The following is a 17,313-nucleotide window of genomic DNA, read 5'->3' as shown; positions in this document are numbered from 1 at the left end:
GTCCCTTGCAAAGAGACAACTGGAGTCCTGTAATGCATCTCATTGTTGTTCCAAAGTCTGTCTTCCTGTCATTGCGAGTCTGGCTTATTTATGATCTTATATTTTTTTTCGTAGCAGGCCCACCCCAACACTGTTCTCACCTAGTATTCTGAAGTGAACCCAGCATAAAAGGTAAAGTGAGGAAGGAGAGAGTGAAGTTCCTCTTTAAACAATTAATGTGCAAAACCATTAACCACTTAAGCCCCGGAAGATTTTATCCCCTTCCTGACCAGGGCCTATTTTGCGATTCGGCACTGCTGGACTTTAACGGACAATTTCGCGGTCGTGCGACCCTGTACCTAAACAAATTTGACGTCCTTTTTTTCCCCACAAACAGAGCTTTCTTTTGGTGGCATTTGATCACCTGTGCAATTTTTTGATCATGCGCTATAAACAAAAAAAAGAGCGTCAATTTTGCAAAAAAAACAATATTTTTCACATTTTTTTATATGAAATTCCCCCCCAAAAAAATTTAAAAATCAAAATTGTTTAACATTTTAGGCCAATTTGTTTTATGCTACCTATGTTTGGTAAAAAAAAATAGCAAAAAGCGTATTTTGATTGGTTATTGCGTTTACTAACTAAGGGAAAGATTTTTGTCATTTTTGTTGTTTTTTATTTAACGAGTAATGGCGGCGATCTGCAATGTTTTTTGCGGGACTGCGAAATTGCGGCAGACAGATCGGACCCTTGACTGACATTTTTGACACTTTTGGGGTTACCAGTGACATTACTACAGTAATCAGTGCTATACATATGCACTGTTACTGTAAAAATAACACTGGGAGGGAAGGAGTTAACTTTATTGGAGAGGGAGGGGTTAAGTGTGTCCCTAGGGGCGTGATTCTAACTGTGATTGGCTGTGGCTACATGTGTAAGAACAGAGATCAACGGTCCTACATAGTAGAACCGTGCGATCTCCATTCTTACACAGGGGAGAATGACAGGTGGCTGTGTTTACATTAGCCGCCTGCCTTTCTCCCGCTGTAACGGACGATCGTGAGTGCCCGCGCGGGGGGTCCGTGAGCGAGTGGGAGCGCGCCTCCAGCGGCGCGCGCTCGCTCCCTAGAGCCTCACAGGTTAGCGACGTAGCCCTACGTCGCTTTGCCTGTGAGGGGCTGACTGCCGACGTAAATCGTCGTTAGGCAGTCGGCAAGTGGTTAAAATGGTCCAGAAATAGTAAAAAATAACAGCAGCTTTTGTTGCAATACACATCTTCAGTCTGAAGCTGCCCCGTGCAGTAACTCCTTTCCACCACTAGAGGTTACCAGTCTTCCAGGTTGTGTGATGGCCAGTATCTTTCAATTCATCATTCAATTCACTTCATATGAGCCCAGACTGCCATAAACCTGCCCTCTTGGGAGACATCATTGTACAGCTTGGGCTTGGCGTACCCCTGGAGTGAGCATCATTGATATGTCACTGAATTAGCACACATGGCTTTTAAGATTTTTACCAAAAGTTGTTTTGTAGTGTAGAGGTAGGGTCTCAAATATAAAAGAACAAGTGCAAAGTTCGGAGCCACACAGGACTCCTTCATCAGGCATGTCATCACAGCTTTGGGCTGCATTTGAAGATCCATGGTGTGCTGGTGAATATGTGCACTGATCTGTGATATCCAGTGTCCAGCTGGCAGTCGCTACAGCATCCGCTACAGAGGAGCCTAGTGGTCCAGGAATGTGTGCGATGGGAATATAGACAAGAGGGCTTTGAATACAGTTAGTACAACGCTGAATGCATGTAAAGCCCTTAGAGGTACCACAACTTAAGGACACAAAGGTTCCCCCCCCCCTAATGACAAGGCCATTTTTTGCGATACGGCACTGCGTTACTTTCATTGACAATTGCGCAGTCATGCGACGCTGTACCCAAATAAAATTGATGTCATTCCCACAAACTGAGCTTTCTTTTGGTGGTAATTGATCATCTCTGCGATTTTTATTTTTTTGCGCTATAAACAAAAAAAAAGACAATTTTTGAAAAACAAAATATTTTTCTGCTATTAAACATTCTCCAAAGAAAAAAAAAAAAGAAAATGTTTTCATAATTTTAGGCCAATATGTGTATTCTGCTACATATTTTTGGTAAAAAAAAAAAAAAAAAAAAACCCTAAACGTGTATGGTGATGGGTTTGCGCAAAATATATTGTGTCTACAAACTAGGGGAAAGATTTATGTCATTTTTATTTATTTATTTATTTTAGTAGTAAAGGTGGCGATCAGCAGATTTAAGCGGGATTGCGACATTGTGGTGGGCAGATTGGACACCTGACACTTTTGGGGGACCAGTGACATTACTACAGTAATTAATGCAAACAAATATGCACTGTTACTGTACTAATGACCCTGGCAGGGAATGGGCTAACACCAGGGGCGATCAAAGGGTTAAATGTTTGCCATGGGGATGATTTCTAACTGTGTGGGAGTTGTATTTACTGGATAAACACAGAGACCTGTGTTCCTAAATAGGAGGAACACAGGATCTCTGTATTCATCACTGACAGAACAGCTATCTGCCGTGTTTACTTTGGCAGACCGCCATTCTGTCTCCATGGGGAGCGATCGTGGGTGCCCGGTAGACATCGTGTCCATCGGACACGCTGATTGGCTCCCTCTCTAGCCAATTAGCTCATGCATGCACCCCCACTAAGTGCTACACCAAACGACGGGAGCTATAGCAGCCGAATGCGATACTTGGAGGCAATCCCAACAGGCTGGTTGTACCCAGTATGAGCATTAATTATTGTAACTATGATAGATTCCTAAAAGTTCTTGACCAGATTTTGAATTGCCAATGGAAGCAGTGACAAGAACATTTTAAAATATTTGCCTACCATTACCATATAATATTGTAAGCTTTGTAAAATAAAAAAAAGGATACTTCTTAAACTAAATATACAGTATCATGAATATATTTATTCCAAACACATACAGAAAATGGTCATTAACCACTTGCCGACCGCCCCATAGTCCATTTACTGCTACAGGGCGGCTGTACTACACAGAATCATATATATACATATATATATATATATATATATATATATACGCGATTCTGCACTTCCGGGTTTGGGGCGCAAGTGTACACAGCGGGAACTGATCAGCAGGTTCTGCAGACCCGATGTCCGCCGGCATCCACTGATTGTTCGGTACACAGCTGCCTATGGAAACTTGTAGTGTCACTACACTGAAACATTAGCTAGGCACACAGTTAACCCTTTGATCGCCCCTGTTGTTAACCTCTTCCCTGCCACTGTTATTAGTACAGTGACAGTGCATATTTTTAGCACTGATCACTGTAACAATGTCACTGGTCCCCAAAAAAAGTGTCAAAAGCGTCAGTTAGGTGTCTGATTTGTCTGCTGCAATATTGCAGTCCAGCTATAAGTCACTGATCTTCGACATTACTATTGTATAAAAAAAATAAAAAATTAGCGCACTTTGTAGATGCTATAACTTTTGCACAAACCAATCAATATACGCTTTGCGAGATTTTTTTTTTACTAAAAATATGTAGCTGAATACATATTGGCCTAAATGTATGAAGAAATTCGATTTTTTTATTGGATGTTTTTTAATAGCAGAAAGTAACACATATTGTTTTTTTTTTTCGTCGGTCATTCTTTGTTTATAGTGCAAAAAAAAAAAAAAAAGCAGAGGTGATAAAATACCACCAGAAGAAAGCTCTATTTGTGGGAAAAAGAGGACATATATTTTATTTGGATACAGCATTGAACGCCTGCGCTAGTGTCAGTTAAAGTAACGCAAAAAATGTTCTGGTCAGGAAGGTGGGTAATGCTTTCGGAGGTGAAGTGGTTAACATGCTTTTTCTGCATCTCTAGAAAATAAAAAAATAACTTAACTGAGACCCACACACTAGTTGATTAAATCTAGGAATGACACGGGGAACTCTTTTTGTTGTTGCATATTACAAAAAAAAAAAACGAATATAGCATACAGATTGTGTTTGTTCTGGGACATAGAGATGTGTGTTTAAATGTTAATTGAAGAGATTTGACAGATGGAAGTCTGGCAGGATGATCTGGAAAGGATGGAAACAGGTCTTCTGGGATGTAGAAAAAAGAGAAAAGGTCCAAGGTCACTTACCTTAGCTTTGTGTGTCTCCATCGGATGGGTGTGAAAGTGCACTTCCTGTTCTGCCGAAAGTTCCATAGCACAGTAGAGGAAGTGTATTGTAGACGGCCAAGCAGCAGTGTCAGCACAATTTTTAATTTTTTTTTTTTATTCCAGGCCTTGTGCTAGCTGAGTCAAAATATTCAGTCAGGGAATTTTCTAGCCAGTGCCCATCAATATTAAAAGATGCAGGAAAAATACTGTTATATGCTTATGGCGGTTATCAGTAATACATGGGCACCTGTAGTCTACACATTACTATTTAAAACATACTCTCTACAACAACAGGTTCCTCGACTTGAAACCAAAAAAAAAAAAAAAATGTTGTAGATGTTGGCAAAATATGGGACAATATAGGAGCCTACTGCTACAGATACTGCGATGGTGATTTAAACAAAAGCCTGTTAAAGCGGAATTCCGGCCAATTTTGCAACTTTAGTGATTCCTGGAGTGCTCGCTATGCTGATCAACAATTGGGCATTTTCAATTTTTTTCAGGGGTCCCTTACCTTATTTTCAGGGCATTTTTGATTGTACTTCCTCCTTCTCCCCCCTCTGTGGCCGCGGCCACCGACATCACTTCCGCCTTTGCATTGCATCCTGGGAGCTGTTTGTCATTACTCCCAGGAGGCTGGAATAAGGAAGAACTCCCAGAACACTCCCTTGAGTCAGGAAGAAGGACACAGCAGATTACACTGCGGCTTCAGATGCCCATATCCAAGATGGCCATGCTCAGACAGCGTTTTTAAAAGTACGATTTTGACTAAAATCCAATACTATACACCAGGGATCCTCAAACTATTGCCCTACAGCTGTTGCCAAACTACACATCCCATGAGGCATTGTAAAACTCTGACATTCACAGACAGGACTAGGCATGATGGGAATTGTAGTTCCTGAACAACTGGAGGGCCGTAGTTTGAAGACTCCTGCTATACACCTTGTAAGTATGAGAATAGCGGTTCTGTAAAGGGCGATGGATTAGTATTATAGGGGTATTTTTAGTTTAAAAAGGTATTTGAGACTGGAACTCCGCTTTAAAGCCTTATACCACTCTAATACCTAGATAACCCTATTCCTGTCTTTACCATAACAATCCTTTTCACCTGCAAACAATGAAAAAGTTCAATGTCTAATTAATTTATTCTGATTACTATAAAGGCATAGGTTGTTTGCTGCAGTGGGGGTGATCTGCAGGATTAGTAGGTCCCAACCCTTCTGGGAATATTCCTGGCATATTTGGAAGGACATAGAGGACCATCTGCCTTAAAAGTAAGTTACCTGTTGATGCCCAACTTACACTCTGGCCCTACATCATTCCCCCTGCCCACCCTCCTGCTGTAAAAGGCATTATTTTAAACTGATTTTAGGGTCCTTTCACACGGGCATTCCGCCCGGCGGACTAAATTTTGCTCAGTGGGGATTGATCCACTGATCCCCGCTGAGCAGGCGGATGAAAGGTCACTCTCCATTCTCTGTGCTGAGACGGACCTGTCAGAGCCCCGCTCTCCTCTATGGAAGATCGGATGAAAATGGCCACCTGTCCGTTTTCATCCAATCCGATCCTCCAGACGGATTGAAAATAGGGTTTCCATCCATCTGAATTTCACCGGCAGCATTGGATTAGATAGCAGCGGGTATCTGCTGACATCTGCTGCTCCATAGGGGTGCATGGAGCATCTGATCAGGTTCACCTGAAAAACTGACAGGCTGACCTGATTGGAAAGCTTGTGTGAAAGGATCCTTACCGTGTCTTTAGCTTGTGGAGTGGACATGGAAAAGATGTAGTTAGGGTTGCTGTTAGAAACCATGGGGCTCCCGTACAGTCTACTTGACAGGGCCCCTCCGATCATAAATGGCCAAGACTTTCCCCGCTCTGCAGGTGCACATACACATAGTGTGAGTATATGTGCGGCTTTCGGGCAGGGAAAAACTTGCTCACTGATTGTCCGTGTGCAGTGACAGTTTCTGAGGGGGATAGCTGAGGTGCGTTCAGACTAGGATCCAAACACACCTGAGCTCATCCCTGCTAATGCTGCAGCTGGCTTTAAAGAGGAAGAAAACGGCTTCCATTTTTTTTTTTTGGCTTACCTGCAAAGTAAAGTTATATTGTGCTAGTGTCTCATACTAGCACATTATGTGAAACGTACCTGCTGCACAAAGCCCTCGTTGTCACCTCTGGAGGCCGCATCCATCTTCACCTGTCTTTCTTCCAGATCCGAATATTAAATATATATTAACTGTCCCTCAAAATCCCAATTACAACCATAGCACTTGATAAAAAAAAATGGTTCATGGCCAGTTCTATATAAAACCGCAGGGTGTCACAATAAAAGATGTAAGTGGTTACCACAATCCTCAGTTTTTCATGCCAGTATTAGTGCAGATCTGGAGCTTTTTCAAACCTTCCATTACAATCTACACTGCTATCTACTGAATTCTGAAGATATAGAAAAGTTACTTTCATTTAGAGCTACTGCATTTTTCTAAATACACCTCATCACAGCCCTTGAGGTTGTTGCTCTCCTACATATCAGTATAGTAAACTGTGGCACTGTAAGTGTGCACCTTAAAGTGGAGTTCCACCCATTTTAGTGACTTTAGATCTATGTAATCCCCTTTAAAACGACTTTTACCAATGGAAAGTTTTTTGTTTTTTTTTCTGTTGCTAGTAAATACCTTATTTTCTGCTTTACTCATCCTCTCCTCTCTTCCGGGTCCGGTCGGCGATTACGTCATTCGGCGATTCGCAGGGTGTGCTGGGATGTATCTCAGGGCATGAAATCTCGCATTATTACACAGGAGATGAGCTGTACTGCGTGTTGTGCCCCGCCTCCGCCCCGCCTCCTCTCAGTGAGCTGTATGTATGTATTGTATTGAGGCCGTGCTCCGCCCCGCCTCCTCTCAGTGAGCGAAGACTGGACTGAAAGCATTATATCTTCACTGAGCTCACTGAGAGGAGGCGGGCGGAGGCGGAGCGGAGGAGGAGCACGGCCTCAATACAATACATACAGCTCACAGAGGAGACGGGGCAGAGCACGCAGTACAGCTCATCTCCTGTGTAATAATGAGAGATTTCATGCCCTGATATACATCCCAGCACACACTGCGAATCGCCGAATGACGTAATCGCCGACCGGACCCGGAAGTGAGAAGAGGATAAATAAAGCAGCAAATAAGTTATTTACTAGCAACAAAAAAAAAAAAAAACTTTCCATTGGTAAAAGTCGTTTTAAAGGGGATTACATACATCTATGTAATCCAATTTATTAAAAATGGGTGGAACTCCACTTTAAAGTGTTAGTCCACCCTAAAACTAAAACCCCTGCATCCATAGGCCTCCACAATCTAACACTAACCTATCTAGCCCTGTAAAGAAGAAATCAGTATACATACCTTTTTTGAAGCCAATCCGATCCAGTCTCCAGCGGCGGAAGCTCTGCAGAGGACACAGCCAACAACGGCTGTGAAATGAATGGGGAGTGACGTCACCCTTAGACTTACTATGGGGCTTCCATTATCAGATGTGTCCTCTGCACCTGCCTCCATAGTGAAGCCGCAAGTGACAGCTCGTGGAGGTCTATAGATGCAGGGATTTTAGTGTTAGGGTGGACTTATACTTTAACTGCGTGAGTTGCTTCCGTAAGTTACATTGGATGCCTTGCATCAAGACCATTTTTGAAGGCTCAGGTAAAAATGTGCACTGGCTCTGTCTAGTTACCAGATACTGTATGTCAGTTTGGAGTGTGAGCCTATCCGAATGATGATCGCACATGCATTCCTTCTAGCACTGTTTTTGGAAGGCTAGGGTCCAATTTGGACAGACAGCCCGGTCAGCTATACAAAGAAATGTGCAAAGCACATCACAATGGCAGTAACATGAATTAATTTCAGTTAACTACAAGGCTTGAACCAACGATGGGCAGGTAGGAATATTTTAGGTGGAAAGAGGGCAAAGTAATGGACTCATGCATGGAGAAAACCCACGGTGAGGAAAGACACTGAGATTTTGGTAATATAAGTACTAACATTTAACCCATTAGTGTCTGTCAGAATGACGTTTTTGCTTTCTGTGTGTGTGAATAACCCTTCACACCCATATTATGAATTTTGGCATGTTTAGAGCCCAGATTCCCTGCTTCTTTGTCTTTTTTCATGCAGCCTCTACCTATCTCCATCCTAACTGCTTTGTGTGCTTCTTCAGTATTATAGATTTTTTTTTGTCACACTTTCCCATCGATATCTCCAAAAGCAAAGCAACATATCATGATCAATAACTCAATAGTTCTTTTATAATAACTCTAATTATTTCTTCTGTACTAATACACCATCAAGACATGCAAGAGTCTTTGTATGGTTAATTTACCTAAAATCTGTTCCTGTTTCTAAACTATGGTGTAATCACTATGCAATTGTGTTTTCTACTCCAAACCATTGTTTCCTGAAACATGCAATACATCTTGGCCTTGTGATTTGACTCTGCCAAAAGCTATTGTTCTCCAAGCGAGGAACTGAAATTGCTTTCCCAGGACCATAATTTTTCCATCTCTGTCATTGCAAAAAACACATGCATTCATTAATCTGTGTTTTATTCTGTAGAAAAAATCCCTGTCATTGGCAGCATGCTTTATTGACATTCTATAAAACAGATGTCCAAAGTACTTCATAATGCAAGTACAGACAAAATCTATGAAATACTCTTTCCAAAAAAATATGTGGTACATCATATTTCAGAACTTCAACAAGTATGCAAGTTTCACTGTTCTATCTACCCTAAAAATGTACTTTTAGTATATGTAATTTTACAGGATAAAATGGGATACTTATAAAGTCAGTGCCTCCAGTTACTGGTGGAATCTGGTTACATAGTTTGTGAGGTTGAAAAAAGACATCAGTCCATCCAGTTCCACCCATGATGTGTGTGTGTTTTTGCTATTAACCGTATATTGTATACCCCTGTATGTTGTGGTCTTTAAGGTGCCCATCCAATAGCTTTTTGAAACTATCGATGCTCCCTGCTGATGCTACTGCTTGTGGAACAGAATTCCACATCCTTACTGCTCTGACAGTAAAGAACCCTTTACGTATTTTAAGGTTAAACCGTTTTTTCCTCTAGTTTTAGTGAGTGACCACGTGTCTTATTGTATTCCCTTTCTCTGAATAGTTTGTTCCCCATGCTAGGGTCATCACCCGTACAGTATTTGTTCATCAATTTCATATCCCCCCCCCCAAGCGTCTCTTCTCCAGAGAGAATGAGTTCAATGCCTGTAGTCTTTCCTCATAGCTGATGTCCTCCATTTCCCTAATTATTTTTTTTGCCCTTCTCTGGACTCTCTGCAGCTCCAGCACATCCTTCCTGAGGACCGGTGCCCAGAACTGGACAGAATACTCCAGATGTGGCCAGACCAGAGTCTTGTAGAGTGGGAGAATAATCTCTTTATTTCTGGAGTGAATCCCCTTTTTTATACATGCCAGTATTTTGTTGGCTTTGCTTGCAGCGGCTTGGCATTGCATACCACTGCCAAGCCTGTTGTCCACCAGTACCCCCAGGTCCTTTTCCATCTAATGGCACTTTTCCACTGCAAGTACCGGCTCGGCTCTACTCGGCCCTGCTTGGCCCGGTTTGCTTTTCCACTGCTGGTACCGCATGGTACGGTGTTGGAACGGTTCGGTACGGTTTGGTATGGTTTGCTTTTCCCCTAAAGTAGTACTAAAGTAAAGTGGGTGGGATAACAACGATTCTCTGACCAATCAGTGGCTAGTAGTGACTGCATGCAAAGGATTGTGGGATATGGTACCTCTATGGTACCTCTTGGAACCACAATCGAGGTGGTACTGTTTTAGAGAGCCGTACCACTCCCTCATTACTGGCTTTAATTGAAAGCACTGGAAAAGCGCCGCCGTACCGTACCAAACCGTTCCTACACCGTACCATGCGGTACCAGCAGTGGAAAAGCACAAAAGCGAGCCGAACTGTTCGGTTCCATGCAGTGGAAAAGCGCCATTAGATTCACCCTGTTGGCCCTGAGGCCATGAGATACCCTGCTGGCTTAATCTAGATCTTTCATTTTTTACCCATCAGAGATATCCTGCACCCTATAGCTTTATTTCTACTCTTACATTTGGAACGTTCCCTGTTTTTCTCTTCTACTGTGGCATTCTTCATAGTATTTAATAAATGAGAAATCAAACTGAATTGGAGGGATCTCCTCACAATTGACATGTCAAGCTTTTAGATCTGAAGCCATTAGAATTTTGTCATCACTTCAAAGTTTTTAATATTTGAACTTTTGAAATGTCAGAAACCATTTTTTTTATTTGGACAAACAGGCATAGTGTAACAGGCTTCACCTGGTAAAGTATTATTAGAGGTTCGCTTTTTTCCTTTAAAAAAATAAACATGTCATACTTACCTGCTCTGTGCAATGATTGTAAAGGTACCCGGGAGCCATTGGCTCCCAGTGCTGTGCCTACCTGGAATTGCACAGAGTGGCCATGAACCTCCTCTTTTCGGGTACCCTGTCGGCACTCCTGGCCCCTCCCCTCTGTCCAGTGCCCCCATGGGAAGCCGCTACCCATGGGGGCACTCATGCGTGCTCGCACCCAAGCCTCGCTGTTGCGTTTGCTGACACAGACAGTGGGACTTGGCCCCACTCCCTCATTACTGGCTTTGACTGACAGCACTGGGAGCCAATGGCTACCGGTGACCCAGCAAAGCCAGCAAGACCCGGAAGTGAGAGGAGAGAAGAGCTGCAGAAATGCCTGACACTGGATCGAATGGGGGATCCCCACTGGGGGATGCTGACACCTAAACATTTTCTTACCCTAATGCAAGGAATGCATTAAGGTAAAAAATGTTTAGGCTTTACAACCACTTTAACTCAATGTTTATGGCTTTTTCCAAAAAATGTGATGTCATTCTTGGTGAACAGAGCCAAAACTAAAGTCTAGTGACAGATTTACTCTCTTTCCTGGTATGATGTCAGTAGCAAAATGTAATAAACCATAAATAGTCTATATGTTGTGAAAAATAAGATAAGGGGTGAATTTGAGTAGTTTGGTAAAAGAAAGCTGGGCTGGGATCACTCAGTTCACAAAAATGCTATGTGTTGTCAGCCCACAACAGGACCTATATGCTGTATGCATTTGTGGCAGATCAACAGGTATTTTTTTGCACTTGCATGGTCTTTAAATAGAAAAAACCAATGGGAAATGTGCATATATTGCATATGTTCTTTTATGGGGGAACATATCTATGTGGTGCATGCAATGAACTTACCAACTAACTCCTAGGACATATAGAGGGGTTGTAGTCCTATTTCAATAACCATGTAAAGGTATATTGGAGCTGAACTCCAAGCAAACAACTAAGTACACAGAAAAAATATGTATCAACCTTATATAATAATATGGTAGCTATTTTTAGAGCCAAAGATTTGTATTTTTGCCCATCCAATTTTGCGATTTACAAAGCACCCTCACACAGTACAGACAAGTTAGAAGACAGTACTTATGGTTAAGGACTCCAGTGCTGAACTCTCTCCAACCTCTGCCTGCTGATTGGACTTTGTAGGAGCAGCAGCAAACGGACAAGGTCACCCCTCTGCTCACTCTGTTCTCTCATTCTCTCAACATGTTTCCTGTCAACATTTTTGCATGCCATTTACTTGATTGGCTTCTAATCCTGGTCTTCATTCAACCAATCTGACTACTATATATAGGGAGTTCCAAGAGGTTAATACCAAGTAGTACCAATTCAAGTACTTTCACCAGTTACAATCAAAAAATAAACAGTTAAAGCAGAACTATACTTAGTTTGAATCAAGCAATGTGCTGTCACCGGAAATCTCCGCCGGCCGCTGACATGTCTCGAACACCGGATGCCATAATTGGGCTGACCGACATGACATCACTCCTGCACATGTGCTAAAGTAAAGCTTCTGCTTTGCCGAATTTGTGCAGTGCTTGTCTCTTCTGCATTAAAAATCTTGCCTGTCTCCCTTTTTTCATTTTCTAGCCTAAAGTTCCACTTTAATGAGTTACTAAAAAATACAACATACATAACTGCATTAATATATACTGTATATGCTATATAAGTATCTCACTTCAGCTCTGAGGATATATTTTGGGGATGAATTCCCTTTCCTTATGTTATTTTCCATGTAGAGAATAGACAGAAAAAATCCAAAAGCTCAACAACTCTATTAAAGAAAGCAATTAGGATGATTTAGCTACAGCTTGAAAAGCCCCTACATGTACACTATCCAGTATCCCTTTTATTTAGGAACTGGATCTCACCAAGAGCTCGCTACCATCTCAAGTAGATTATAGACATAATTAAATTTGCGCGTAATGGCACTACCACATAGCGAGTGTTGGGCAGTTTCATTAGGGGAAGAGAAATATTGTTGGGACAGAGAAGGAAATAAATCAGAAGTACTTCAAAAGAACTTCCCAGGCAGTGAAATGCTATAGGGCAACTTTTTATGAAACACCTTTTCCCACAAAGCATCCTTTACAGAGCAGAATGTGTAATCATAGGTGGAAGCAGACGTTCGGCTATCTCCCTTCCTGAACTGGGAAGCCTGGCAAATAAACACAGGCACACACACACAGCCTGTTCAACAAGCAGATCACTCTCATTTCACGTGTGCCTACAAAGAAGTCAGTATGCAGGATGGATCTGAATAAACAAAAGAGATCAACTGGAAGGGTTAGATAAGTTTTCATTTAATACAATGACAGCAGGAAGCGTGCAAAGTCACTGTTTAATAACAGACACATGTGACACTTTGTCAGCATGTTAATAATTAATAAGAATGTAGAGGATAAATATATTAATGAAAAAAAAAATTATTTTAAATTATCCTAAAAATTATTTGGAACTCCAGAAGGTTTATTCCCCCCCCCCCCTTCATTTTTTGGGATACGGTACTTTAGGGCTCCATGGACGTTAGAAAAAACGTGCTGCAAAGCTAGATCTGACGCTGGGAAAAAGCAGCTGTTAAACGTGCTTTCAGTAGCTTTTTCCATTGGCGTTATTGCACGTTTGGCCACGTTGCTTTTAGCAGCGTTTTTTCTGCCTCCATTCAAAATCAATGGTTCCCTATGGGAGCCTATTGATTTGAATGGAAGGCGCACCGCAAGTCGGATCAGGATGATCCGACTTGCGGTGGGACTTGCACTGTGAGAATCTTGAGGGGGAACTCCACGCCAAAAATGGGAAAAAAACTGCGTGGGGGTCCCCCCCCAGGTTCCAAACCAGGCCCTACGGGTCTGGTATGGAATTTGAGGGTAGCCCCATGATGAAAAAATGGCGTGGGGTCCTCCCAACCCCCCCTAGACCATACCAGGCCACATGCCCAGGGTTGTGGGGATGAGGCCCTTGTCCCCATCAACATGGGGGCAAGGTGCTTTGGGGTGGGGGATGCAGATCTCCTCCTGCCCCAAAGCACCAACACCCCACCCATGTTGAGGGCATGTGGCCTGGTATGGTCCAGGGGGGTGGGGCTGCTCGCTAGTCCCCTCCCCCTTACTGCCCTACTGGGCTGCATGCTCGGATAAGGGTCTGGTATGGATTTTGGGGGGGACCCCACCATTTTTTCGGCATGGGGCTACCCTCAAATTCCATACCAGACCCGAAGGGCCTGGTTTGGAACCCAGGGGGGTGACCCCCACGCAGTTTTTTCCCATTTTTGGAGTGGAGTTCCCCCTCAAGATTCTCACAGCGCAAGTCGCACCGCAAGCTGATCCGACTTGCGGTGCGCCTTCCATTCAAATCAATAGGCTCCCATAGGGAACCATTGATTTTGAATGGAAGAAAAAAAACGTATAACGTGGCTGAATGTACTTCATCACGTTCGGTAGCGTTCGGTCCCGTTTTTGCGTTTGAAACGCCGGGAAACACACGTTCAAACGCAAATAATTGTGTTCCAAAAAAACATCCTTGAACTCAACTGCCTGCAAATGACTGTAAGCGACCCTGTGTACATGGACAGATAAGATAACATGCAGGTAGGTTCAGGGGCTTCTGAAAAAAACGCCCAACTGCTCCTAAACGGCCATTTACAACGTCCCGTGTACATGGAGCCTAACTGACAATTGTGCAGTCATGCCACACTGTACCCAAATAAAAATTTTTTTTCCACATATAGAGCTTTCTAGTGGTATTTTATCACCTCTATGGGTCTAAACAAAAAAGGGCGATTTTGAAAAAAAAACAATATTTTGTACTTTCTGCTATAAAATTATCCAATAAAAAATGTAAAAGAAATATTTTCTACATCATTTTAGGCCAATATGTATTCTGCTACATGTTTTTGATAAAAACAAAAACCCCAATAAGCGTATACTGTATTGATTGCTTTGCGCAAAAATTATAGCGTCTACAAACTATAGGATAGATTTATGGAATTTTTTTTTCACTAGTAATGGCGACGATCAGTGATTTTTAGCGGGACTGCGACTAATCTGACACTTTTTGGGGACCAGTGACACCAATACAGTGATCAAAGCTTAAAAAAAATGCACTGTCACTGTACTAAGAACACTGGTAGGGAAGGAGTTAACATCAGGGTCGATCAAAGGGTTAAATGTGTTCCCTGGGAGTGCTTGCTAACTCTGTGGGGGGCGCTGGGGGAAGACAGCGATTCTGCTTAGCAGAAACACAAGATCTCCATCTTCCCCTCTGACAGAACGGCGATCTGCCTTGTTTCCATAGGCAGACCACCATTCTGCCTCACTCAGAAAGATGTACAGGTACGTGATTTGGCACTGAAGGGCCGCCCTTCCGCAGTATATGTCTGCGGGGCAGACCGGAAGTGGTTAAAAATCTACATTTAATAAATTAAACTTATTAAAATGAAAACTCTGATAGAACACCTTTGGGATGAATTAGAGCGAAGACTGCGAGCCAGGCCTTCTCATCCACATCACTGCCTGACCTCACTAATGTGCTTCAGGAAGAATGGTCAAACCTTCCCATAGACACACTCTTAAATCTTGTGGACAGCCTACGCTGAAGGATTGAAGCTGTTATAGCTGCAAAGGGTGGGCCAACTCAATTTGGAGCCCTACAGACTAACACTGGGATGCCATTAAAGTTCATGTGCGTGTATAGGCAGGAGTCCAGTGTGTGTGTGTGTATACAGTATCTCACAAAAGTGAGTATTCCCCCGTATTTTGTAAATATTTTATTATATCTTTTCATGTGACAACACTGAAGAAATGACACTTTGCTACAATGTAAAGTAGTGAGTGTACAGCTTGTATAACAGTGTCAATTTGCTGTCCCCTCAAAATAACTCAACACACAGCCATTAATGTCTAAACCGCTGGCAACAAAAGTGAGTACACCCCTAAGTTAAAATTTCCAAATTGGGCCCAATTAGCCATTTTTCCTCCCCGGTTTTCTGTCACTCGTTAGTGTTACAAGGTCTCAGGTGTGAATGGGGAGCAGGTGTGTAAATTTGGTGTTATCGCTCTCTCTCATACTGGTCACTGGAAGTTCAACATGGCACCTCATGGCAAATAATTCTCTGAGGATCTGAAAAAAGAATTGTTGCTTTACATAAAGATGGAATAGGCTATAAGAAGATTGCAAATACCTGGAAATGAGCTGCAGCATGGTGGCCAAGACCATACAGCTGTTTAACCGGACAGTTTCCACTCAGAACAGGCCTCACCATGGTCGACCACAGAGGTTGAATGCACATGCTTAGCGTCCTATCTAGAGGTTGTCTTTGGGAAATAGACATATAAGTGCTGCCAGCGTTGCTGCAGAGGTGGAAGGGGTGGGGGGGGAGGGGTCAGCCTGCCAGTGTTCAGACCATACGCCGCACACTGCATCAAATTGGTCTGCATGGCTGTCATCCCAGAGGGAAGCCTCTTCTAATGATGATGCACAAGAAAGTCCACAAACAGTTTGCTGAAGACAAGTAGACTAAGGAGACTTTTTTACCTCTGTCAGGTCTTATGTAGTAGACTAACTGTTGGTGTTGCTCAGTCCTAACAGCAAAACACATTGCAATTTGTACTCACTACCAAAGATTCAGTAGTAGCTGTAAGCTATTAATTCCTATTGACAGCACTGACAAGTCACAATGACCAACCTAGATATGGCTAACGACAATGTACTAAAAGGATGGTAATTGCCTAGGTTCACTGGTTGCCCTGTGTTACTACAATTGTATATAATTATTGATCTATATTGTGCTTCGAAGAAGCCTGCTAGTAAGAATGACATGAATTACAGACTTACAATAACTAAATACAGCTTTAGATGCTATTCAAAAAAATTTTGACAGTAAATAAAATATAGCACAATGAAAATGAAAGCAAACAGATAAATAGAAATTGCATAAAATCTCTTTTTAGCAGTCCTCTATTGCTCTTAACACACATTAAGAACAGTTACATCAAGCAGCTTCCAAAGAAGTAGAGAGTAAGTAAAAAAAAAAAAAAAAAACAGCAGTAAATGTTGCTTTCCACCCCCAATTCCATTGACTTCTGGCTCTAACCACTGACTGCTAATTGACTTGAACATCTTTTCTACTCTGACTTCAGCTTGTGTTGGAAATGGAAAATTCAATGACAGAAGTATTCATTTTGCACTGATGTACAGTGAAAGCTTGGGAGTTATTATTGATTTCTACTGGCGCTTCAAACACATGAAACAAGCTTAACACATGTATATGGATCAAGGTCGGAGTTTACCTAGATAAATTCTAATGTTCATGGGCCATTGCAGGTTTCAGGCATTTGAACATATCAAAAAAGCCATCGGTAAAGAGAATGTGAAGGCTAACTAAACCTAGATTACAGATAAAACACAATCTAAACTGTATTTATACTATGTTTAACTTTTATCCTTGAGGGTTTTCATATCTATCAAGCAAAATGCACATTAATATTTTATTTGCACAATAACATCACCTGATACATTATTGGAAGGGAGATGGAAACCCCCAATAAGCTAGGGATCCTTTCCCGTGATCCCAAAGAGAAGTGATCTCTCACATAAACTCCAGGCAGATATCTAAGACACACATATTGAAGCTCTGTGTTTATGAAGAAATTCATCTTTAATGCGACTACTGTAAGTACCTGAATTTGACTTTTGCACTTTACAGCAGTGCTATATG

At 42.1% G+C, this 17,313-nt stretch overlaps 1 protein-coding gene across 3 annotated transcripts in view; it reads right to left on the bottom strand.

Moving 5' to 3' along the window:
- The window catches only part of PARD3B (par-3 family cell polarity regulator beta), a 2,025,707-nt gene that overhangs the window by 827,531 nt on the left and 1,180,863 nt on the right, over window positions 1–17,313 (bottom strand). The gene's annotated exons all lie outside the window — the stretch shown is intronic.

This window comes from Pelophylax lessonae (assembly GCF_965119305.1).
Source record: "Pelophylax lessonae genome assembly, chromosome: 6".
Classification (NCBI taxonomy): Eukaryota; Metazoa; Chordata; class Amphibia; order Anura; family Ranidae; genus Pelophylax; species Pelophylax lessonae.
The sequence above is the reverse complement of the archived record's forward strand: the minus strand, read 5'-3'. Positions and strand labels throughout refer to the sequence as shown.